The sequence below is a fragment of the Pseudophryne corroboree genome, chromosome 3 (assembly GCF_028390025.1).
Source record: "Pseudophryne corroboree isolate aPseCor3 chromosome 3, aPseCor3.hap2, whole genome shotgun sequence".
In the NCBI taxonomy this organism is placed as follows: domain Eukaryota; kingdom Metazoa; phylum Chordata; class Amphibia; order Anura; family Myobatrachidae; genus Pseudophryne; species Pseudophryne corroboree.
The window spans coordinates 422205184-422229348 of NC_086446.1; the positions used below are offsets into that span (position 1 = coordinate 422205184).

At 49.2% G+C, this 24165-nt stretch overlaps 1 long non-coding RNA gene across 1 annotated transcript in view; it reads left to right on the top strand.

The window, feature by feature from the left end:
- The window catches only part of LOC135055805 (uncharacterized), an 84652-nt gene that overhangs the window by 44983 nt on the left and 15504 nt on the right, over positions 1-24165 (top strand). Inside the window, exon 4 of the long non-coding RNA XR_010243815.1 lies at positions 9420-9559. This is a non-coding gene — a long non-coding RNA (uncharacterized LOC135055805). The remainder of the gene's footprint in view (positions 1-9419; positions 9560-24165) is intronic.

Below are 24165 nucleotides of genomic sequence, written 5' to 3' on the forward strand. Positions count from 1 at the left end.
TGGACTCCCGCCACAAGAACAGCAGCGGCGGCACCAGTAGCAGCATCTCGCAAACGCCAACTCTTTCCTAGGCAGGCTACGCTTTGTATCACCGCTTTCCAGAATACGCACACAGCTGAAAACCTCTTACGGCAACTGAGGAAGATCATCGCGGAATGGCTTACCCCAATTGGACTCTCCTGTGGATTTGTGGCATCGGACAACGCCAGCAATATTGTGTGTGCATTAAATATGGGCAAATTCCAGCACGTCCCATGTTTTGCACATACCTTGAATTTGGTGGTGCAGAATTTTTTAAAAAACGACAGGGGCGTGCAAGAGATGCTGTCGGTGGCCAGAAAAATTGCGGGACACTTTCGGCGTACAGGCACCACGTACAGAAGACTGGAGCACCACCAAAAACTACTGAACCTGCCCTGCCATCATCTGAAGCAAGAAGTGGTAACGAGGTGGAATTCAACCCTCTATATGCTTCAGAGGTTGGAGGAGCAGCAAAAGGCCATTCAAGCCTATACAATTGAGCACGATATAGGAGATGGAATGCACCTGTCTCAAGTGCAGTGGAGAATGATTTCAACGTTGTGCAAGGTTCTGATGCCCTTTGAACTTGCCACACGTGAAGTCAGTTCAGACACTGCCAGCCTGAGTCAGGTCATTCCCCTCATCAGGCTTTTGCAGAAGAAGCTGGAGGCATTGAAGAAGGAGCTAACACGGAGCGATTCCGCTAGGCATGTGGGACTTGTGGATGCAGCCCTTAATTCGCTTAACAAGGATTCACGGGTGGTCAATCTGTTGAAATCAGAGCACTACATTTTGGCCACCGTGCTCGATCCTAGATTTAAAGCCTACCTTGGATCTCTCTTTCCGGCAGACACAGGTCTGCTGGGGTTGAAAGACCTGCTGGTGACAAAATTGTCAAGTCAAGCGGAACGCGACCTGTCAACATCTCCTCCTTCACATTCTCCCGCAACTGGGGGTGCGAGGAAAAGGCTCAGAATTCCGAGCCCACCCGCTGGCGGTGATGCAGGGCAGTCTGGAGCGACTGCTGATGCTGACATCTGGTCCGGACTGAAGGACCTGACAACGATTACGGACATGTCGTCTACTGTCACTGCATATGATTCTCTCAACATTGATAGAATGGTGGAGGATTATATGAGTGACCGCATCCAAGTAGGCACGTCACACAGTCCGTACTTATACTGGCAGGAAAAAGAGGCAATTTGGAGGCCCTTGCACAAACTGGCTTTATTCTACCTAAGTTGCCCTCCCACAAGTGTGTACTCCGAAAGAGTGTTTAGTGCCGCCGCTCACCTTGTCAGCAATCGGCGTACGAGGTTACATCCAGAAAATGTGGAGAAGATGATGTTCATTAAAATGAATTATAATCAATTCCTCCGCGGAGACATTGACCAGCAGCAATTGCCTCCACAAAGTACACAGGGAGCTGAGATGGTGGATTCCAGTGGGGACGAATTGATAATCTGTGAGGAGGGGGATGTACACGGTGATATATCGGCGGGTGAAGATGAGGTGGACATCTTGCCTCTGTAGAGCCAGTTTGTGCAAGGAGAGATTAATTGCTTCTTTTTTGGGGGGGGTCCAAACCAACCCGTCATATCAGTCACAGTCGTGTGGCAGACCCTGTCACTGAAATGATGGGTTGGTTAAAGTGTGCATGTCCTGTTTTGTTTATACAACATAAGGGTGGGTGGGAGGGCCCAAGGATAATTCCATCTTGCACCTCTTTTTTCTTTTCTTTTTCTTTGCATCATGTGCTGATTGGGGAGGGTTTTTTGGAAGGGACATCCTGCGTGACACTGCAGTGCCACTCCTAGATGGGCCCGGTGTTTGTGTCGGCCACTAGGGTCGCTAATCTTACTCACACAGCTACCTCATTGCGCCTCTTTTTTTCTTTGCGTCATGTGCTGTTTGGGGAGGGTTTTTTGGAAGGGACATCCTGCGTGACACTGCAGTGCCACTCCTAGATGTGCCCGGTGTTTGTGTCGGCCACTAGGGTCGCTAATCTTACTCACACAGTCAGCTACCTCATTGCGCCTCTTTTTTTCTTTGCGTCATGTGCTGTTTGGGGAGGGTTTTTTGGAAGGGCCATCCTGCGTGACACTGCAGTGCCACTCCTAGATGGGCCCGGTGTTTGTGTCGGCCACTAGGGTCGCTAATCTTACTCACACAGCTACCTCATTGCGCCTCTTTTTTTCTTTGCGTCATGTGCTGTTTGGGGAGGGTTTTTTGGAAGGGACATCCTGCGTGACACTGCAGTGCCACTCCTAGATGTGCCCGGTGTTTGTGTCGGCCACTAGGGTCGCTAATCTTACTCACACAGTCAGCTACCTCATTGCGCCTCTTTTTTTCTTTGCGTCATGTGCTGTTTGGGGAGGGTTTTTTGGAAGGGCCATCCTGCGTGACACTGCAGTGCCACTCCTAGATGGGCCCGGTGTTTGTGTCGGCCACTAGGGTCGCTAATCTTACTCACACAGCTACCTCATTGCGCCTCTTTTTTTCTTTGCGTCATGTGCTGTTTGGGGAGGGTTTTTTGGAAGGGACATCCTGCGTGACACTGCAGTGCCACTCCTAGATGGGCCCGGTGTTTGTGTCGGCCACTAGGGTCGCTTATCTTACTCACACAGCGACCTCGGTGCAAATTTTAGGACTAAAAATAATATTGTGAGGTGTGAGGTATTCAGAATAGACTGAAAATGAGTGTAAATTATGGTTTTTGAGGTTAATAATACTTTGGGATCAAAATGACCCCCAAATTCTATGATTTAAGCTGTTTTTTAGTGTTTTTGGAAAAAAACACCCGAATCCAAAACACACCCGAATCCGACAAAAATAATTCGGTGAGGTTTTGCCAAAACGCGTTCGAACCCAAAACACGGCCGCGGAACCGAACCCAAAACCAAAACACAAAACCCGAAAAATTTCAGGCGCTCATCTCTAGTTTCCGCCCAGAAACACCCACTTCCTGTCAATCACAGTACGATCACCAGAACGATGAAAAATCCTTGTTATGCCGTGAGTAAAATACCTAACTTTTGTGTAAAATAACTAAGCACATGCGCTTTGCGAACTTTGCGCAGTAAGTGATTAATCGCAATATAGCGAAAATTGGCAACGAGCGAACAACTCGGAATGACCCCCTTAGTGCGGCCGGAGAAAAAACTATTCTACAAGGGTGGATAGATTGTGCGCCACCACAGATACCATTATTTTTTTGTAAATTACACCATATATTTAGGATGGACTGGGTGGAGGCTATTGTTGATAGGGGTAAACAAGTAGACAGGTTTTTCAGTCTCTGGGAATCTTATATATATCCACTTTGCCCCTCAATACACGGCTACACATTCATAGCAGCCTCAAGAACACTACATGGTACTTAACTAGGCTGGCTGCACAGGACCAGCCTCTTTCCTTGGTTTAAGAATGGACAATTATGACGGCTCCCCCTACAGTTAAATCTATGATGTATAACACCATCAATGTATAGACAGTTTATTCAAATGTCATGCAAAAATCTGTGTGGTCTGACATGGGTGACTGCGATGTACGACTCCTGGCTGTAATCATATATGTTACTGTATACTACTTTATTTGTACTTTTGTACTATGATATCAATGATGTCTCAATAAAAAGTTTTGGATAAAAAAAATAAGAATTTACTTACCGATAATTCTATTTCTCGGAGTCCGTAGTGGATGCTGGGGTTCCTGAAAGGACCATGGGGAATAGCGGCTCCGCAGGAGACAGGGCACAAAAAGTAAAGCTTTAGGATCAGGTGGTGTGCACTGGCTCCTCCCCCTATGACCCTCCTCCAAGCCTCAGTTAGGTACTGTGCCCGGACGAGCGTACACAATAAGGAAGGATTTATGAATCCCGGGTAAGACTCATACCAGCCACACCAATCACACTGTACAACCTGTGATCTGAACCCAGTTAACAGTATGATAACAGCGGAGCCTCTGAAAAGATGGCTCACAACAATAATAACCCGATTTTTGTAACTATGTACAAGTAATGCAGATAATCCGCACTTGGGATGGGCGCCCAGCATCCACTACGGACTCCGAGAAATAGAATTATCGGTAAGTAAATTCTTATTTTCTCTATCGTCCTAGTGGATGCTGGGGTTCCTGAAAGGACCATGGGGATTATACCAAAGCTCCCAAACGGGCGGGAGAGTGCGGATGACTCTGCAGCACCGAATGAGAGAACTCCAGGTCCTCCTTAGCCAGGGTATCAAATTTGTAGGATTTTACAAACGTGTTTGCCCCTGACTAAATAGCCGCTCGGCAAAGTTGTAAAGCCGAGACCCCTCGGGCAGCCGCCCAAGATGAGCCCACCTTCCTTGTGGAATGGGCATTTACATATTTTGGCTGTGGCAGGCCTGCCACAGAATGTGCAAGCTGAATTGTATTACACATCCAACTAGCAAAAGTCTGCTTAAAAGCAAGAGCACCCAGTTTGTTGGGTGCATACAGGATAACAGCAAGTCAGTTTTCCTGACTCCAGCCGTCCTGGAACCTATATTTTCAGGGCCCTGACCACATCTAGCAACTTGGAGTCCTCCAAGTCCCTAGTAGGCGCAAGACACCACAATAAGCTGGTTCAGGTGAAACACTGACACCACCTTAGGGAGAGAACTGGGGACGAGTCCGCAGCTCTGCCCTGTCCGAATGGACACACAGATATGGGCTTTTTTGAGAAAAAAACCACCAATTTGACACTCGCCTGGTCCAGGCCAGGTCCAAGAGCATGTTCACTTTTCATGTGAGATGCTTCAAATCCACAGATTTGACTGGTTTTAAACCAATGTGTTTTGAGGAATCCCAGAACTACGTTGAGATCCCACAGTGCCACTGGAGGCACAAAAGGGGGTTGTATATGCAATACTCCCTTGACAAACTTCTGGACTTCAGGAACTGAAGCCAATTCTTTCTGGAAGAAAAATCGACAGGGCCGAAATTTGAACCTTAATGGACCCCAATTTGAGGCCCATAGACACTCCTGTTTGCAAGAAATGCAGGAATCGACCGAGTTGAAATTTCTTCGTGGGGCCTTCCTGGCCTCACACCACGCAACATATTTTCGCCACATGTGGTGATAATGTTGTGCGGTCACCTCCTTTCTGGCTTTGACCAGGGTAGGAATGACCTCTTCCTGAATGCCTTTTCCCTTAGGATCCGGCGTTCCACCGCCATGCCGTCAAACGCAGCTGCGGTAAGTCTTGGAACAGACATGGTACTTGCTGAAACAAGTCCCTTCTTAGCGGCAGAGGCCATAAGTCCTCTGTGAGCATCTCTTGAAGTTCCGGGTACCAAGTCCTTCTTGGCCAATCCGGAGCCATGAGTATAGTTCTTACTCCTCTACGTCTTATAATTCTCAGTACCTTAGGTATGAAAAGCAGAGGATGGAACACATACACCGACTGGTACACCCACGGTGTTACCAGAACGTCCACAGCTATTGCCTGAGGGTCTCTTAACCTGGCGCAATACCTGTCCCGTTTTTTGTTCAGACGGGACGCCATCATGTCCACCTTTGGTAATTCCCAACGGTTTACAATTATGTGGAAAACTTCCCCATGAAGTTCCCACTCTGCCGGGTGGAGGTCGTGCCTACTGAGGAAGTCTGCTTCCCAGTTTCCATTCCCGGAATGAAACACTGCTGACAGTGCTATCACATGATTTTCCGCCCAGCGAAAAGTCCTTGCAGTTTTTGCCACTGCCCTCCTGCTTCTTGTGCCGCCCTGTCTATTTACGTGGGCGACTGCCGTGATGTTTTATCCCACTGGATCAATACCGGCTGACCTTGAAGCAGAGGTCTTGCTAAGCTTAGAGCATTATAAATTTACCCTTAGCTATATTTATGTGGAGAAAAATCTCCAGACTTGATCACACTCCCTGGAAATTTTTTCCTTGTGTGACTGCTCCCCAGCCTCTCGGGCTGGCCTCCGTGGTCACCAACATCCAAAACTGAATGCCGAATCTGCGGCCCTCTAGAAGATGAGCACTCTGTAACCACCACAGGAGAGACACCCTTGTCCTTGGATATAGGGTTATCCGCTGATGCATCTGAAGATGCGATCCGGACCATTTGTCCAGCAGATCCCACTGAAAAGTTCTTGCATGAAATCTGCCGACTGGAATTGCTTCGAAGGAAGTCACCATTTTTTTACCATGGCCCTTGTGCAATGATGCACTGATTTTAGGAGGTTCCTGACTAGCTCGGATAACTCCCTGGCTTTCTCTTCCGGGAGAAACACCTTTTTCTGGACTGTGTCCAGAATCATCCCTAAGCACAGGAGACTTGTTGTCGGGATCAGCTGCGATTTTGGAATCTTTAGAATCCACCCCTGCTGTTGTAACAGTATCCGAGATAGTGCTACTCCGACCTCCAACTGTTCCCTGGACTTTGCCCTTATCAGGAGATCGTCCAAGTAAGGGATAATTAAGAAGCCTTTTCTTCGAAGAAGAACCATCATTTCGGCCATTACCTTGGTAAAGACCCGGGGTGCCGTAGACAATCCAAACGGCAGCGTCTGAAACTGATAGTGACAGTTCTGTACCACGAACCTGAGGTACCCTTAGTGATAAGGGCAAATTTGGGACATGGAGGTAAGCATCCCTGATGTCTCGGGACACCAGATAGTCCCCTTCTTCCCGGTTCGTTATCACTGCTCTGAGTGACTCCATCTTGATTTGAACCTTTGTAAGTGTTCAAATTTTTTTAGATTTAGAATAGGTCTCACCTAGCCTTCTGGCTTCAGTACCACAATATAGTGTGGAATAATACCCCCTTTTCTTGTTGTAGGAGGGGTAATTTAATTATCACCTGCTGGGAATACAGCTCGTGAATTTTTTTCCCATACTGCCTCCTTGTCGGAGGGAGACCTTGGTAAAGCAGACTTCAGGAGCCTGCGCAGGGGAAACGTCTCGACATTCCAAACTGTACCCCTGGGATACTACTTGTAGGATCCAGGGGTCCTGTACGGTCTCAGCGTCATGCTGAGAGCTTGTCAGAAGCGGTGGAACGCTTCTGTTCCTGGGAATGGGCTGCCTGCTGCAGTCTTCTTCCCTTTCCTCTATCCCTGGGCAGATATGACTCTTATAGGGACGAAAGGACTGAGGCTGAAAAGACGGTGTCTTTTTCTGCAGAGATGTGACTTAGGGTAAAAACGGTGGATTTTCCAGCAGTTGCCGTGGCCACCAGGTCCGATGGACCGACCCCAAATAACTCCTCTTCCTTTATACGGCAATACACCTTTGTGCCGTTTGGAATCTGCATCACCTGACCACTGTCGTGTCCATAAACATCTTCTGGCAGATATGGACATCGCACTTACTCTTGATGCCAGAGTTAAATGCTCTATAGTCAATAAAATACTGTCCCTGTCAAGGGTATCAATATTTTTAGTCAGGGAATCCGACCAAGCCACCCCAGCTCTGCACATCCAGGCTGAGGCGATCGCTGGTCGCAGTATACACCAGTATGTGTGTATATACTTTTTATGATATTTTTCCAGCCTCCTGTCAGCTGGCTCCTTGAGGACGGCCCTATCTATAGACGGTACCGCCACTTGTTCTGATAAGCGTGTGAGCGCCTTATCCACCCTAAGGGGTGTTTCCCAACGCGCCCTAACTTCTGGCGGGAAAGGGTATACCGCCCATATTTTCTATCGGGGGGAACCCACGCATCATCACACACTTCATTTAATTTATCTGATTCAGGAAAAACTACGGTAGTTTTTTCACATCCCACATAATACCCTCTTTTGTGGTACTTGTAGTATCAGAAATATGCAACACCTCCTTCATTGCCCTTAACGTGTGGCCCTAATAAGGAATACGTTTGTTTATTCACCGTCGACACTGGATTCAGTGTCCCTGTGGACCGGTACTAATTGTTTGTCGGCCGTCTCATGTCGTCAACCGACCTTGGCGCGTGTTGACATTATCACGTAATTCCCTAAATAAGCCATCCATTCCGGTGTCGACTCCCTAGAGAGTGACATCACCATTACAGGCAATTGCTCCGCCTCCTCACCAACATCGTCCTCATACATGTCGACACACACGTACCGACACACAGCACACACACAGGGAATGCTCTGATAGAGGACAGGACCCACTAGCCCTTTGGAGAGACAGAGGGAGAGTTTGCCAGCACACACCAAAAACGCTATAATTATATAGGGACAACCTTATATAAGTGTTTTCCCTTATAGCATCTTTTTTATATATTTCTAACGCCAAATTAGTGCCCCCTCTCTGTTTTAACCCTGTTTCTGTAGTGCAGTGCAGGGGAGAGCCTGGGAGCCTTCCCTCCAGCCTTTCTGTGAGGGAAAATGGCGCTGTGTGCTGAGGAGATAGGCCCCGCCCCTTTTTCGGCGGCCTCGTCTCCCGCTCTTAACGGATTCTGGCAGGGGTTAAATATCTCCATATAGCCCCCGGAGGCTATATGTGAGGTATTTTTAGCCAAAAAAGGTTTTCATTTGCCTCCCAGGGCGCCCCCCTCCCAGCGCCCTGCACCCTCAGTGACTGCCGTGTGAAGTGTGCTGAGAGGAAAATGGCGCACAGCTGCAGTGCTGTGCGCTACCTTAAGAAGACTGAGGAGTCTTCTGCCGCCGATTCTGGACCTCTTCTCGTTTCAGCATCTGCAAGGGGGCCGGCGGCGAGGCTCCGGTGACCATCCAGGCTGTACCTGTGATCGTCCCTCTGGAGCTAATGTCCAGTAGCCAAGAAGCCAATCCATCCTGCACGCAGGTGAGTTCACTTCTTCTCCCCTAAGTCCCTCGTTGCAGTGATCCTGTTGCCAGCAGGACTCACTGTAAAATAAAAAACCTAAGCTAAACTTTTCTAAGCAGCTCTTTAGGAGAGCCACCTAGATTGCACCCTTCTCGGCCGGGCACAAAAATCTAACTGAGGCTTGGAGGAGGGTCATAGGGGGAGGAGCCAGTGCACACCACCTGATCCTAAAGCTTTACTTTTTGTGCCCTGTCTCCTGCGGAGCCGCTATTCCCCATGGTCCTTTCAGGAACCCCAGCATCCACTAGGACGATAGAGAAAGAAAGAAAATGGTTTCCCATCACATCCGCATCCTTATCATACCACTCAATATTTGTACAGTTCCTCCGCAACCGTCTAAATTGACTTTTAGGAATGCTTTTAATCCAATTAAGGTGATGATTGCTGTCAAAATTAATAAGAGAATTGCAGTATGTGGGCTTTGAATAATTTCTGGTAACTAAATTGTTCTTGTCCACATCGATACATAAATCTAGGAAGTTGACCTCCGACTGACTGATGCTATAGGATAACTCAATATTCCTATTGTTTGAGTTAAGGTATTGGCAAAAATTTTCTAACGATGACCGATCCCCATCCCATACAAATAGGACGTCGTCTATGTACCTGGTATCTGATTGGCTGCCGGACCGCGAGCTTTGATTGCCTCACGGATCTGCGCCTAACTCAAGGTAGACACTGAGGGGCAGAAGAGGCGCAGGCTACGCACTCCTCAGGAATCAGGAGCGAGGTAAGCAGCAGGGGAAGGGGGGGGGGGGGGCATGTGTACCTGGCACTGCGGGACATATGTATCTGGCACTGGGGGCATCTCTGTATCTGGCACTGGGGGGTATTTCTGTATTTGGCATTGGGGGGCATATCTGGCACTGTGGGGACATGTGTATCTGGCACTGTAGGCATATCTGGCACTGTGGGGACATGTGTATCTGGCACTGGGGGCATATCTGGCACTGCAGGGACATGTGTATCGGGCACTCGGGGCATATCTGGCACTGCAAGGATATGTGTATCTGGCACTCGGGGCATATCTGGCACTGGGGGGGCAACGTGTATCTGGCACTGTGGGGGTCATATGTGTATCACGCCCCCATTTAATTGGCCACACCCATTTTTTGGCACGCGCACACAGTACCTGTAAGATATTTTTTTTACTTGCACCATGCACGCTATGCAGGTCCGATTTGCTTGGAAACAACACATGGTGCAAATATCATACAAGGATGTACCCAGCTTATTGACTGACAAGTTTTTATGAGAAAAGATGATTACGTTACATTGGTCTAGATCATAGAAGAACATTTAAGTGAGGGTGAACTACAAGTGTATGTTTTAAATGTAGATTTCTACTATCAGTCTCGGCGAGTCTCCTTCCTCTGCAAATAAAAGTCAGTGCAGCTTTACTATTATGAATAAGCAAGTATTCAATGCACACCTCAGGTTGTCTATAGGGTATATGTAAAAAGGCGCAAGTTGCTTGAACTGCCACAATCTCAAGCATTAAGGCTGTAGGTTTAAAGCTGCAATAATAGGATTTTAATACCTACCGGTAAATCCTTTTCTCTTAGTCCGTAGAGGATGCTGGGGTCACATCAAGAACCATGGGGTATAGACGGGATCCGCAGGAGACATGGGCACTTTAAGACTTTCAAAGGGTGTGAACTGGCTCCTCCCTCTATGCCCCTCCTCCAGACTCCAGTTATAGGAACTGTGCCCAGGGAGACGGACATTTTGAGAAAAAGGATTTATTGTTAAACTAAGGTGAGATACATAGCAGCTCACACCTCAAGCACGCCGTACAACATGGCATTCAACATAACGCAAGTCAACGGCATGAATAACGTCAGCAACAGGCTGACTAAAAACGTAACAACATGTGTTGAAACGTAACAAAAAACTGCAGATATAGTACGCACTGGGACGGGTGCCCAGCATCCTCTACGGACTAAGAGAAAAGGATTTACCGGTAGGTATTAAAATCCTATTTTCTCATACGTCCTAGAGGATGCTGGGGTCACATCAAGAACCATTGGGTTATACCAAAGCTCTAGAACGGGCGGGAGAGTGCGGCTGACTCTGCAGCACCGATTGACCAAACATGAGGTCCTCATCAGCCAGGGTATCAAACTTGTAGAACTTCGCAAAAGTGTTTGATCCCGACCACGTAGCCGCTCGGCAAAGTTGTAATGCCGAGACCCCCCGGGCAGCCGCCCAGGACAAGCCCACCTTTCTGGTAGAATGGGCCTTCACCGATTTCGGTAACGGCAATCCAGCCATAGAATGAGCCTGCTGAATCGTATGACAGATCCAGCGCGCAATAGTCTGCTTGGAAGCAGGAGCCCCAATCTTGTTGTAAGCATACAGGACAAACAGAGCCTCCGTTTTCCTAAACTGAGCCATTCTGGCGACATAAATTTTTAAAGCTCTGACTACAAATCGAGAAACTTCGATTCCAGCAAGGCGTCAGTAGCCACTGGTACCACAATAGGTTAGTTCAAGTGGAACGACGCAACCACTTTAGGCAGAAATTGCTGGCGCGTCGTCAACTCTGCTCTATCTTCATAGAAGATCAAATAAGGGCTCTTGTGAGACAAGGCCGCTAATTCAGACACCCGCCTTGCATGACCACTTTCCAAGTGAGGAATTTCAACTCTACCTTCTGTAAAGGTTCAAACAGATGAGATTGAAGGAATTGCAACACCACGTTAAGATCCCACGGTGCCACTGGGGGCACAAAGGGAGGTTGGATGTGCAACACGCCTTTCGCAAAAGTCTGAACTTCTGGAAGGGAGGCCAATTGTTTTTGGAAGAAAACCGATAAGGCTGTAATTTGTACTTTAATTGAGCCCAACTTTAGGCCCGCATCCACACCAGCTTGTAGAAAATAGAGAAAACGTCCTAACTGAAATTCTTCCGTAGGAGCTTTCTTGGATTCACTCCAAGACACGTATTTTCTCCAAATACGGTGGTAATGTTTAGACGCTACTCCTCCTTTTCTGGCCTGAATAAGAGTGGGGATGACTTCCTCGGGAATACCCTTACGGGCTAGGATCCGGCGTTCAACCGCCAAGCCGTCAAACGAAGTCGCAGTAAGTCTTGGAACACGCACGGCCCCTGCTGTAACAGATCCTCTCTCAGAGGAAGAGGCCAGGGATCTCCTATGATTAATTCCTGAAGTTCTGGATACCAAGCCCTCCTTGGCCAGTCTGGAACAATGAGGATCGCTGGAACCTTTGTTCTTCTTATGATCTTTATCACTTTTGGAATGAGTGGAAGCGGAGGAAACACATACACCGACTGAAACACCCATGGTGTCACTAGGGCGTCCACTGCTATTGCTTGAGGGTCTCTCGACCTGGAACAATATCTCTGAAGTTTCTTGTTGAGGCGAGACGCCATCATGTCTATTTGAGGGATTCCCCAAAGACTTGTCACTTCTGCAAATACCTCTTGATGAAGACCCCACTCTCTGGGATGGAGATAGTGTCTGCTGAGGAAGTCTGCTTCCCAGTTGTCCACTCCTGGAATGAAGATCGCTGACAGAACGCTTGTATGCCTTTCCGCCCAGCGGAGAACCTTTGTGGCCTCTGCCATTGCTGCTCTGCTCTTTGTTCCGCCCTGGCGGTTTATGTACGCTACTGCTGTTATGTTGTCCGACTGAATCAAGATGGGCAGAGTACGAAGAAGATGTTCCGCTTTGAGAAGGCCGTTGTAAATGACCCTTAACTCCAGAACGTTTATGTGTAGACAAATTTCCTGGCTTGACCATCTTCCCTGGAAGCTTTCCCCCTGCGTGACTGCTCCCCAGCCTCGGAGACTCGCATCCGTGGTCACAAGGATCCAGTCCTGGATCCCGAACCTGCGTCCCTCTAGGAGGTGAGAGCTGTGCAGCCACCACAGGAGTGAGATTCTGGTCTTGGAACACAGGATTATCCTTCGGTGTATGTGCAGATGGGACCCGGACCACTTGTCCAACTGAAACACTCTGGCATGGAACCTGCCAAACTGAATGGCCTCGTAGGCCGCCACCATCTCCCCCAGCAACCGAGTGCATTGATGGATCGATACTCTTGCTGGTTTCAGAATTTGTTTGACCAGGTTCTGAATTTCCAGAGCCTTTTCCACTGGAAGAAAAACTCTGTAATTCTGTGTCCAGAATCATTCCCAAAAACGACAGCCGTCTCGTCGGAACCAACTGTGATTCTGGCAAGTTTAGGAGCCAACCATTTTGCTGCAGAATTGTCAGGGAGAGCGTAATTTTCTGCAGTAATTGGTCCCTGGATCTCGCCTTTATCAGGTGATCGTCCAAGTACGGGATAATTGTGACTCCTTGCTTGCGCAGGAGAACCATCATTTCAGCCATTACCTTGGTGAAAACCCTTGGCGCCGTGGACAGACCAAACGGTAACGTCTGAAATTGGTAATGACAATCCTGAACTGCAAACCTCAGGTAAGCCTGATGTGGAGGATAAATGGGAACATGTAAGTAGGCTTCCTTTATGTCTACCGACACCATAAAATTGCCCTCCTCCAGACTGGAGATCACTGCCCCGAGAGATTCCATCTTGAATTTGAATTTTTTTTAGGTAGAAATTGAGGGATTTGAGGTTCAGGATTGGTCTGACTGAGCAGTCTGGCTTCAGGGCCACGAACAGGCTCGAATAAAAGCCTTCTCCCTGTTGCGACGGGGGAACCTTGACAATGACTTGATTGTGAAACAATTTTTGTATTGCTGCGCATACCGCCTCCCTGTCCGGAAGAGAAGCTGGTAAGGCCGATTTGAAAAATCGGTGAGGGGAAACGTCTTGAAACTCCAGTTTGTACCCGTGGGACACTATTTCTAAAACCCATGGGTCCAAGGCCGAACGAGCCCAGACCTGACTAAAGAGCTTGAGACGTGCCCCCACCGGTGCGGACTCCCGCAGAGGAGCCCCAGCGTCATGCGGTGGATTTGGCAGAAGCCGGGGAGGAATTCTGCTCCTAGGAACCGGCCACGGCCGGTGAATGTTTACCCCTTCCCTTTCCTCTAGTAGCAAGGAAGGAAGACCCTTGGCCCTTTCTGTATTTACTGAGCCGAAAGGACTGCATCCGATAGTGGTGTGCTTTCTTTTGTGGTGCAGGCCCATAAGGTAAAAATTATGACTTACCCGCGGTAGCCGTAGATACCAAGTCAGCAAGGCTGTCACCAAACAATACACCACCTTTATACGGTAGAGACTCCATAGCTTTCTTAGAGTCAGCATCAGCATTCCCTTGATGAATCCACAATGCTCTCCTAGCTGAGACTGCCATGGCATTGGCCCTTGTTCCCAAGAGGCCAATATCCCTCGCTGCTTCCTTTAGGTAGACTGCAGCCAGCGTCCCTGCTATAACCCAGTGTCAAAAGAATGCTATCCCTATCCAGGATATCTATTTCAGATGACAAGTTATCTGCCCATTTTTCGATAGCACTACTCACCCACGCAGATGCAATGGCTGGTCTAAATAACGTACCCGTGGTGACATAAAATAGGATTTTAATACCTACCGGTAAATCCTTTTCACCTAGTCCATAGAGGATACTGGAGACTCCAAAAGGACCATGGGGTATAGACGTGATCCGCAGGAGCTTGGGCACACTATAAAGACTTAAACTGGGTGTGAACTGGCTCCTCCCTCTATGCCCCTCCTCCAGACCTCAGTTATAGGAACTGTGCCCAGGAGAGACGGACATTTCGAGAAAAGGATTTTTGTTCAAACAAAGGGCGAGAAACATACCAGCCCACACCACAACATACCGTACAACTGGAATAGTATAAAACCAGATAACCGTATGAATCAACAACAGCAACAAACTGAATAAACTATTACACATCCCCTGTGTAAAACAAATACAACCAGTAAAACTACAACTGTAAGTAACAGTCCGCACTGGGAAGGGCGCCCAGCATCCTTTACGGACTAGGAGAAAAGGATTTACCGGTAGGTATTAAAATCCTATTTTCTCTTACGTCCTAGAGAATGCTGGGGACTCCAAAAAGACCATGGGGGCTATACCAAAGCTCCAGACAGGGCGGGAGAGTGCGGATGACTCTGCAGCACCGATTGAGCAAACATGAGGTCCTCATCAGCCAGGGTATCAAACTTGTAAAACTTAGCAAATGTGTTTGAACCTGACCACGTAGCTGCTCGGCAAAGCTGAAGTGCCGAAACCCCTCGGGCAGCCGCCCAAGAAGAGCCCACCTTCCTAGTAGAATGGGCCTTTACCGACTTCGGCAACGGTAGCCCAGCCAAAGAATGAGCTTGCTGAATCGTATTACAAATCCAGCGAGCAATGGTTTGTTTAGAAGCAGGATTTCCAATCTTGGGGGTCATTCCGAGTTGTTCGCTCGCAAGCGGATTTTAGCAGATTTGCTCATGCTAAGCCGCCGCCTACTGGGAGTGAATCTTAGCATCTTAAAATTGCGAACGAAGTAATCGCAATATTGCGATTACACACCTCGTAGCAGTTTCTGAGTAACTTCAACCTTACTCGGCATCTGCGATCATTTCAGTGCTTGTCGTTCCTGGTTTGACGTCACAAACACACCCAGCGTTCGCCCAGACACTCCCCCGTTTCTCCGGCCACTCCTGCGTTTTTTCCGGAAACGGTAGCGTTTTTTCCCACACGCCCATAAAACGGCCTGTTTCCGCCCAGTAACACCCATTTCCTGTCAATCACATTACGATCGCCAGAACGATGAAAAAGCCGTGAGTAAAATTCCTAACTGCATAGCAAATTTACTTGGCGCAGTCGCAGTGCGGACATTGCGCATGCGCATTAAGCGGAAAATCGCTGCGATGCGAAGATTTTTACCGAGCGAACAACTCGGAATGACCCCCCTTGTTGGAAGCATACAGGACAAACAAAGCTTCTATTTTCCTGGTACGAGCCGTTCTGGCGACATAAATTTTCAAAGCCCTGACAACATCGAGACTTTGGAACCGCCACAGCATCCGTAGCCACAGGCACCACAATAGGCTGGTTAATGTGGAACAAAGAAACCACCTTCGGCAGAAATTGTTGACGAGTCCTCAATTCCGCTCTATCCGAATGGAAAATCAAATACGGGCTCTTGTGAGACAAGGCCGCCAACTCTGACACTCGCCTGGTCGATGCCATAGCCAAAAGCATGACCACCTTCAAAGTGAGAAACGTTAACTCTACCTTACGCAAAGGTTCAAACCAGTGAGACATAAGGAACTGCAAGCCCACTTCAAGATCCCACGGCGCCACAACTGGAGGGTGGATATGCAACACTCCCTTCACAAAAGTCTGAACCTCGGGAAAGACGGCCAATTCTTTCTGAAAGAAAATAGATAAAGCAGAAATCTGCACTTTTATGAAACCCAATTTCAGGCCTGCATCTACGCCAGCCTGCAATAAATGGAGAAACCGACCCAAGTGAAACACCTCCGCCGTTACTGCTTTGGTCTCACACCAGGAAACATGTTTCCTCCAAATACGGTGATAATGTTTTGCCGTAACTTCTTTCCTAGCTTTAAGGAGAGTGGGGATGACCTCCCCTGGAATACCCTTCTGAGCTAAGATCTGGCGCTCAACTTCTACACCGTCAAACGCAGCCGTGGTAAGTCCGGAAACACACAGAGCCCCTGCAACAACAGGTCCTCTCGTAGAGGAAGCGGCCAGGGATCTTCCACTAGTAATTCTTGAAGATCCGGATACCAGGCCCTCCGTGGCCAATCTGGAACGACGAGTATCGCCTGAACCCCTGTTCGTCGAATGATCCTCAGCACCTTCGGAATGAGAGAAAGCGGAGGGAACACATACACAGACGGAAACACCCACGGAGACACCAGGGCATCCACTGCGCTGGCCTGGGGGTCCCTCGACCTGGAACAATACCTCGGAAGCTTCTAGTTGAGGCGAGACGCCATCATGTCTATCAGAGGAAGTCCCCAACGCTTTGTCACTTCTGTAAACACCTCTTGATGAAGAGCCCACTCTCCCGGATGGAGATCGTGTCTGCTGAGGAAGTCTGCTTCCCAGTTGTCTACTCCCGGGAGGAAGACTGCTGACAGAGCGCTCACGTGCTGTTCCGCCCAGCGTAGGATTCTTGTGGCCTCCTCCATAGCCACCCTGCTCCTTGTTCCGCCTTGGCGGTTTACGTACGCCACTGCTGTTATGTTGTCCGACTGGATTAGGACAGGGCGACCCTGAAGTTCTTTGCTTGCAGCAGGCCGTTGTAAATGGCTCTCAACTCGAGAACATTTATGTGGAGACAAGATTTCTGGCTTGACCACTTTCCCTGGAAATTTCTTCCTAGCGTGACTGCGCCCCAGCCTCGGAGACTTGCATCTGTTGTCAGGAGGACCCAGTCCTGGATTCCGAATCAGCGTCCCTCTAGGAGGTGAGAGCCTTGCAGCCACCACAGGAGAGAAATCCTGGCCCTGGAAGATAGACTTATTTTCCGGTGCATGTGCAGGTGAGACCAGGACCATTTTTTCAGCAGATCCCACTGAAACACCCGGGCATGAAACCTGAATGGCTTCGTAAGCAGCAACCATCTTCCCTAGTACCCGAGTGCATTGATGAATCGACACACTTGTCAGCCTCAGGAGCTCCCTGACCATGGTCTGGATTTCCAGAGCTTTGACCTCCGGAAGAAACGCTCTCTGTATCTCCGCGTCCAGGACCATGCCTAAGAAGGGCAGCCGAGTGGCTGGGCTCAACTGAGACTTTGGCAAATTTAGCATCCAACCGTGATGCCGCAGAACAGACAGGGAGAGATCCACATTTCTTAACAACTGCTCTCTGGACCTCACCTTTATCAGGAGATCGTCCAAGTATGGGATAATTGTGACCCCTTGATTGCGCAGGAGGACCATCATCTCTGCCATTACCTTGGTGAAAACCCTCAGGCCATGGAAAACCCAAACGGCAAATCCTGAAATTGGTAATGACAATCCTGTACCGCAAACCTCAGGAAGGCTTGATGAAGAGGGAATAATAAGAATTTACTCACCGGTAATTCTATTTCTCGTAGTCCGTAGTGGATGCTGGGAACTCCGTAAGGACCATGGGGAATAGACGGGCTCCGCAGGAGACTGGGCACTCTAAAGAAAAGATTAGGTACTATCTGGTGTGCACTGGCTCCTCCCTCTATGCCCCTCCTCCAGACCTCAGTTAGGGAAACTGTGCCCGGAAGAGCTGACATTACAAGGAAAGGATTTTTGGAATTCAGGGTAAGACTCATACCAGCCACACCAATCACACCGTACAACTTGTTCATACTGTTAACTGGGTAAGGTTATCACAACAACTGAGCCTCACTCAACGGATGGCTCATAACAATAACCCTTATTTAAGCAATAACTATATACACGTATTGCAGAAAGTCCGCACTTGGGACGGGCGCCCAGCATCCACTACGGACTACGAGAAATAGAATTACCGGTGAGTAAATTCTTATTTTCTCTGACGTCCTAGTGGATGCTGGGTACTCCGTAAGGACCATGGGGATTATACCAAAGCTCCCAAACGGGCGGGAGAGTGCGGATGACTCTGCAGCACCGAATGAGCAAACACAAGGTCCTCCTCAGCCAGGGTATCAAACTTGTAGAACTTTGCAAAGGTGTTTGAACCCGACCAAGTAGCCGCTCGGCAAAGCTGTAAAGCCGAGACCCCCTCGGGCAGCCGCCCAAGAAGAGCCCACCTTCCTTGTGGAATGGGCTTTTACTTATTTTGGATGCGGCAATCCAGCCGCAGAATGAGCCAGCTGAATCGTGCTACAGATCCAGCGAGCAATAGTTTGCTTTGAAGCAGGAGCACCCAGCTTGTTGGGTTCATGCTGGATAAACAGCGAGTCAGTCTTCCTGACTCCAGCCGTTCTGGAAACATATATTTTCAAAGCCCTGACTACGTCCAGCAACTTGGAGTCCTCCAAGTCCCGAGTAGCCGCAGGCACCACAATAGGTTGGTTCAAATGAAACGATGATACCACCTTTGGGAGAAATTGGGGACGAGTCCTCAATTCTGCCCTGTCCATATGGAAGATCAGATATGGGCTTTTACATGACAAAGCCGCCAATTCCGACACACGCCTAGCCGATGCTAAGGCCAACAGCATGACCACTTTCCACGTGAGATACTTTAGTTCCACGGTCTTAAGTGGCTCAAACCAGTGGGATTTCAGGAAATCCAACACAACGTTAAGATCCCAGGGTGCCACTGGTGGCACAAAAATAAGAATTTACTCACCGGTAATTCTATTTCTCGTAGTCCGTAGTGGATGCTGGGAACTCCGTAAGGACCATGGGGAATAGACGGGCTCCGCAGGAGACTGGGCACTCTAAAAGAAAGATTAGGTACTATCTGGTGTGCACTGGCTCCTCCCTCTATGCCCCTCCTCCAGACCTCAGTTAAGGAAACTGTGCCCGGAAGAGCTGACACACCAAGTAAAGGATTTGGAATCCAGGGTAAGACTCATACCAGCCACACCAATCACACTGTACAACTTGTGATAACCATACCCAGTTAACAGTATGAACAACAACTGAGCCTCAGTAACAGATGGCTCATAACAATAACCCTTTAGTTAAGCAATAACTATATACACATGTATTGCAGAGAGTCCGCACTTGGGACGGGCGCCCAGCATCCACTACGGACTACTAGAAATAGAATTACCGGTGAGTAAATTCTTATTTTCTCTGACGTCCTAGTGGATGCTGGGAACTCCGTAAGGACCATGGGGATTATACCAAAGCTCCCAAACGGGCGGGAGAGTGCGGATGACTCTGCAGCACCGAATGAGCAAAGGCAAGGTCCTCCTCAGCCAGGGTATCAAACTTGTAGAACTTAGCAAATGTGTTTGAACCCGACCAAGTAGCAGCTCGGCAAAGCTGTAAAGCAGAGACCCCTCGGGCAGCCGCCCAAGAAGAGCCCACCTTCCTTGTGGAATGGGCTTTTACTGATTTAGGATGCGGTAACCCTGCCGCAGAATGAGCTTGCTGAATCGTGTTACAGATCCAGCGCGCAATAGTTTGCTTTGAAGCCGGAGCACCCAGTTTGTTGGGTGCATGCAGGATAAACAGCGAGTCAGTTTTCCTGACTCCAGCCGTCCTGGCTACATAGATTTTCAAAGCCCTGACTACGTCCAGCAACTTGGAGGCCTCCAAGTCCCGAGGAGCCGCAGGCACCACAATAGGTTGGTTCAAATGAAACGCTGATACCACCTTTGGGAGAAATTGGGGACGAGTCCTCAATTCTGCCCTGTCCATATGGAAGATCAGATATGGGCTTTTACATGACAAAGCCGCCAATTCTGACACACGCCTAGCTGAAGCCAAGGCCAACAGCATGACCACCTTCCACGTGAGATACTTTAGCTCCACGGTCTTAAGTGGCTCAAACCAGTGTGATTTCAGGAAATCCAACACAACGTTAAGATCTCAAGGTGCCACTGGAGGCACAAAAGGGGGCTGAATATGCAGCACTCCCTTAACAAACGTCTGAACTTCAGGCAGTGAAGCCAGTTCTTTTTGAAAGAAAATAGATAGGGCCGAAATCTGGACCTTTATGGATCCTAATTTTAGGCCCATAGTCACTCCTGACTGTAGGAAGTGCAGGAATCGACCCAGCTGGAATTCCTCTGTAGGGGCCTTCCTGGCCTCACACCAAGCAACATATTTTCGCCATATACGGTGATAATGTTTTGCTGTCACGTCTTTCCTAGCCTTTATCAGCGTAGGAATAACTTCATCCGGAATGCCCTTTTCCGCTAGGATCCGGCGTTCAACCGCCATGCCGTCAAACGCAGCCGCGGTAAGTCTTGGAACAGACAGGGTCCCTGCTGTAACAGGTCCTGTCTGAGAGGCAGAGGCCATGGGTCCTCTGAGATCATTTCTTGTAGTTCTGGGTACCAAGTTCTTCTTGGCCAATCCGGAACGATGAGTATAGTTCTTACTCCTCTCTTTCTTACTATCCTCAGTACCTTGGGTATGAGAGGAAGAGGAGGGAACACATAAACCGACTGGTACACCCACGGTGTCACTAGTGCGTCCACAGCTATCGCCTGAGGGTCCCTTGACCTGGCGCAATATTTTTTTAACTTTTTGTTGAGGCGGGACGCCATCATGTCCACCTGTGGCAGTTCCCAATGGTTTACAATCTGTGTGAAGACTTCTTGATGAAGTCCCCACTCTCCCGGGTGGAGGTCGTGCCTGCTGAGGAAGTCTGCTTCCCATTTGTCCACTCCCGGAATGAACACTGCTGACAGTGCTTGCACGTGATTCTCCGCCCACCGAAGAATCTTTGTGGCTTCCGCCATTGCCATCCTGCTTCTTGTGCCGCCCTGGCGGTTTACATGGGCGACCGCCGTGATGTTGTCTGACTGAATCAGCACTGGCCGGTTTCGAAGCAGGGGCTCTGCTTGACTCAGGGCGTTGTAAATGGCCCTTAGTTCCAGTATATTTATGTGTAGAGAAGTCTCCAGACTTGACCACAGCCCTTGGAAGTTTCTTCCCTGAGTGACTGCCCCCCATCCTCGGAGGCTTGCATCCGTGGTCACTAGGACCCAGTCCTGTATGCCGAACCTGCGGCCCTTGAGAAGGTGAGCACTCTGCAGCCACCACAGAAGAGACACCCTGGCCCTTGGGGACAGGGTGATCATCCGATGCATCTGAAGATGCGATCCGGACCACTTGTCCAACAGATCCCACTGAAAGATCCTTGCATGGAACCTGCCGAAGGGAATGGCTTCGTATGAAGCCACCATCTTTCCCAGGACTCGCGTGCAGTGATGCACCGACACCTGTTTTGGTTTCAGGAGGTCCCTGACCAGAGATGCTAATTCCAGGGCCTTCTCCACCAGGAGAAACACCTTCTTCTGTTCTGTGTCCAGAATCAAGCCCAGGAAAAGCAGACGCGTCGCAGGAATCAGCTGCGACTTTGGAACATTCAGAATCCAGCCGTGCTGTTGCAACACTTCCTGAGAGAGTGCTACGCTGATCAACAACTGCTCTCTGGACCTCACCTTTATGAGGAGATCGTCCAAGTACGGGATAACTATAACTCCCTTCTTCCGAAGGAGTATCATCATTTCGGCCATTACCTTGGTAAATATCCTCGGTGCCGTGGACAGGCCAAACGGCAACGTCTGGAACTGGTAATGACAGTCCTGTACCAAAAACCTGAGGTACTCCTGGTGAAGTGGGTAAATGGGGACATGCAAGTAAGCATCCTTGATGTCCAGCGACACCATAAAATCCCCCTCTTCCAGGCTTGCAATAACCGCTCTGAGCGATTCCATTTTGAACTTGAACTTCTTTATATAAAATTGTTCAAGGATTTTAAATTCAGAATGGGTCTCACCGAACCGTCCGGTTTCGGTACCACAAACATTGTGGAATAGTAACCCCTTCCCTGTTGAAGGAGGGGGACCCTGATAATCACTTGCTGGAGGTACAGCTTGTGAATTGCCGCCAGTACTACCTCCCTTTCCATGGGGGAAGCTGGCAAGGCTGATTTGAGGTAACGGCGGGGGGGAGTCGCTTCGAATTCCAGCTTGTATCCCTGAGATACAATTTGTACAGCCCAGAGATCCACCTGTGAGCGAACCCACTGGTTGCTGAAGTTTTGGAGACGCGCCCCCACCGCACCTGGCTCCGCCTGTGGAGCCCCAACGTCATGCGGTGGACTTAGTGGAAGCAGGGGAGGACTTTTGTGCAATAATCATGTATCGGATGGCCTTGGTCATTTTAGACTGTAAATGTGCCTCGTCATTGTCGACACTTGAGTCGGACTCCGTGTCGACATCTGTGTCAACCATCTGAGATAGAGGGCGTTTATGAGCCCCTGACGGTTTCTGAGTCGCCTGGGCAGGCGCGGGCTGAGACCCCGGCTGTCCCAAGGCTGCAGCGTCATCAAACCTTTTATGTAAGGAGCTTACATTGTCGTTTAAGACATTCCACATATCCATCCAATCAGGTGTCGGCCCCGACACCACACTTATCTGCCCTTGCTCCGCCTCCACGTAACCCTCCTCATCAAACATGTCGACACAGCCGTACCGACACACCGCACACACACAGGGAATGCTCAGACTGAGGACAGGACCCCACAAAGTCCTTTGGGGAGACAGAGAGAGAGAGTATGCCAGCACACACCACAGCGCTATATAACACAGGGATTTTCACTTATAATAAGCGATTACCCAATAGCTGCCTTATATGTTTTATTTGCGCCTAAATTTATGTGCCCCCCCTCTCTTTTTTACCCTTCTTGTACCTGGATACTGCAGGGGAGAGCCTGGGGAGCTGCTTCCAGCGGAGCTGTGAAGAGAAAATGGCGCTGGTGTGCTGAGGAAGAAAGCCCCGCCCCCTCAGTGGCGGGCTTCTGTCCAGCTTTCTATGTAAAAAAATGGCGGGGGTTTTTACATATATACAGTGCCAGACTGTATATATGTATTTTTATTGCCAAAAGGTACTTCAATTGCTGCCCAGGGCGCCCCCCCAGCGCCCTACAGTGACCGGAGTGTGTAAGTGTGCTGGGAGCAATGGCGCACAGCTGCGGTGCTGTGCGCTACCTTAAATGTAGACAGGAGTCTTCTGCCGCCGATTTCGTCGTCTTCAAGCTTCTGTTCTTCTGGCTCTGCGAGGGGGACGGCGGCGCGGCTCCGGGAACGGACGATAGAGGACAGGTGCCTGTGTTCGAACCCTCTGGAGCTAATGGTGTCCAGTAGCCTAAGAAGCACAAGCTAGCTGCAAGCAGGTAGGTTTGCTTCTCTCCCCTTAGTCCCACGTAGCAGTGAGTCTGTTGCCAGCAGAAGCTCACTGAAAATAAAAAACCTAATAAATACTTTCTTTACTAGTAAGCTCAGGAGAGCCCACTAGGAGCACCCAGCTCTGGCCGGGCACAGATTCTAATTGAGGTCTGGAGGAGGGGCATAGAGGGAGGAGCCAGTGCACACCAGATAGAACCTAATCTTTTCTTTAGAGTGCCCGGTCTCCTGCGGAGCCCGTCTATTCCCCATGGTCCTTACGGAGTTCCCAGCATCCACTAGGACGTCAGAGAAATCGGGATGTGTAAGTAAGCATCCTTTATGTCGACTGACGCCATAAAATCTCCCCCTTCGAGACTAGAGATCACCGCTCGAAGAGACTCCATCTTGAACTTGAAAGTTTTCAAGTATGGATTGAGGGACTTTAGGTTCAGAATCGGTCTGACCGAACCGTCCGGCTTCGGCACCACAAAGACGCTCGAATAGAACCCTTTCCCCCGATCCGACGGGGGAACCGGTACCACGACCCTCTGTTGACACAACTTTTGTATCGCATCTCTTACCACATCTATTTCGG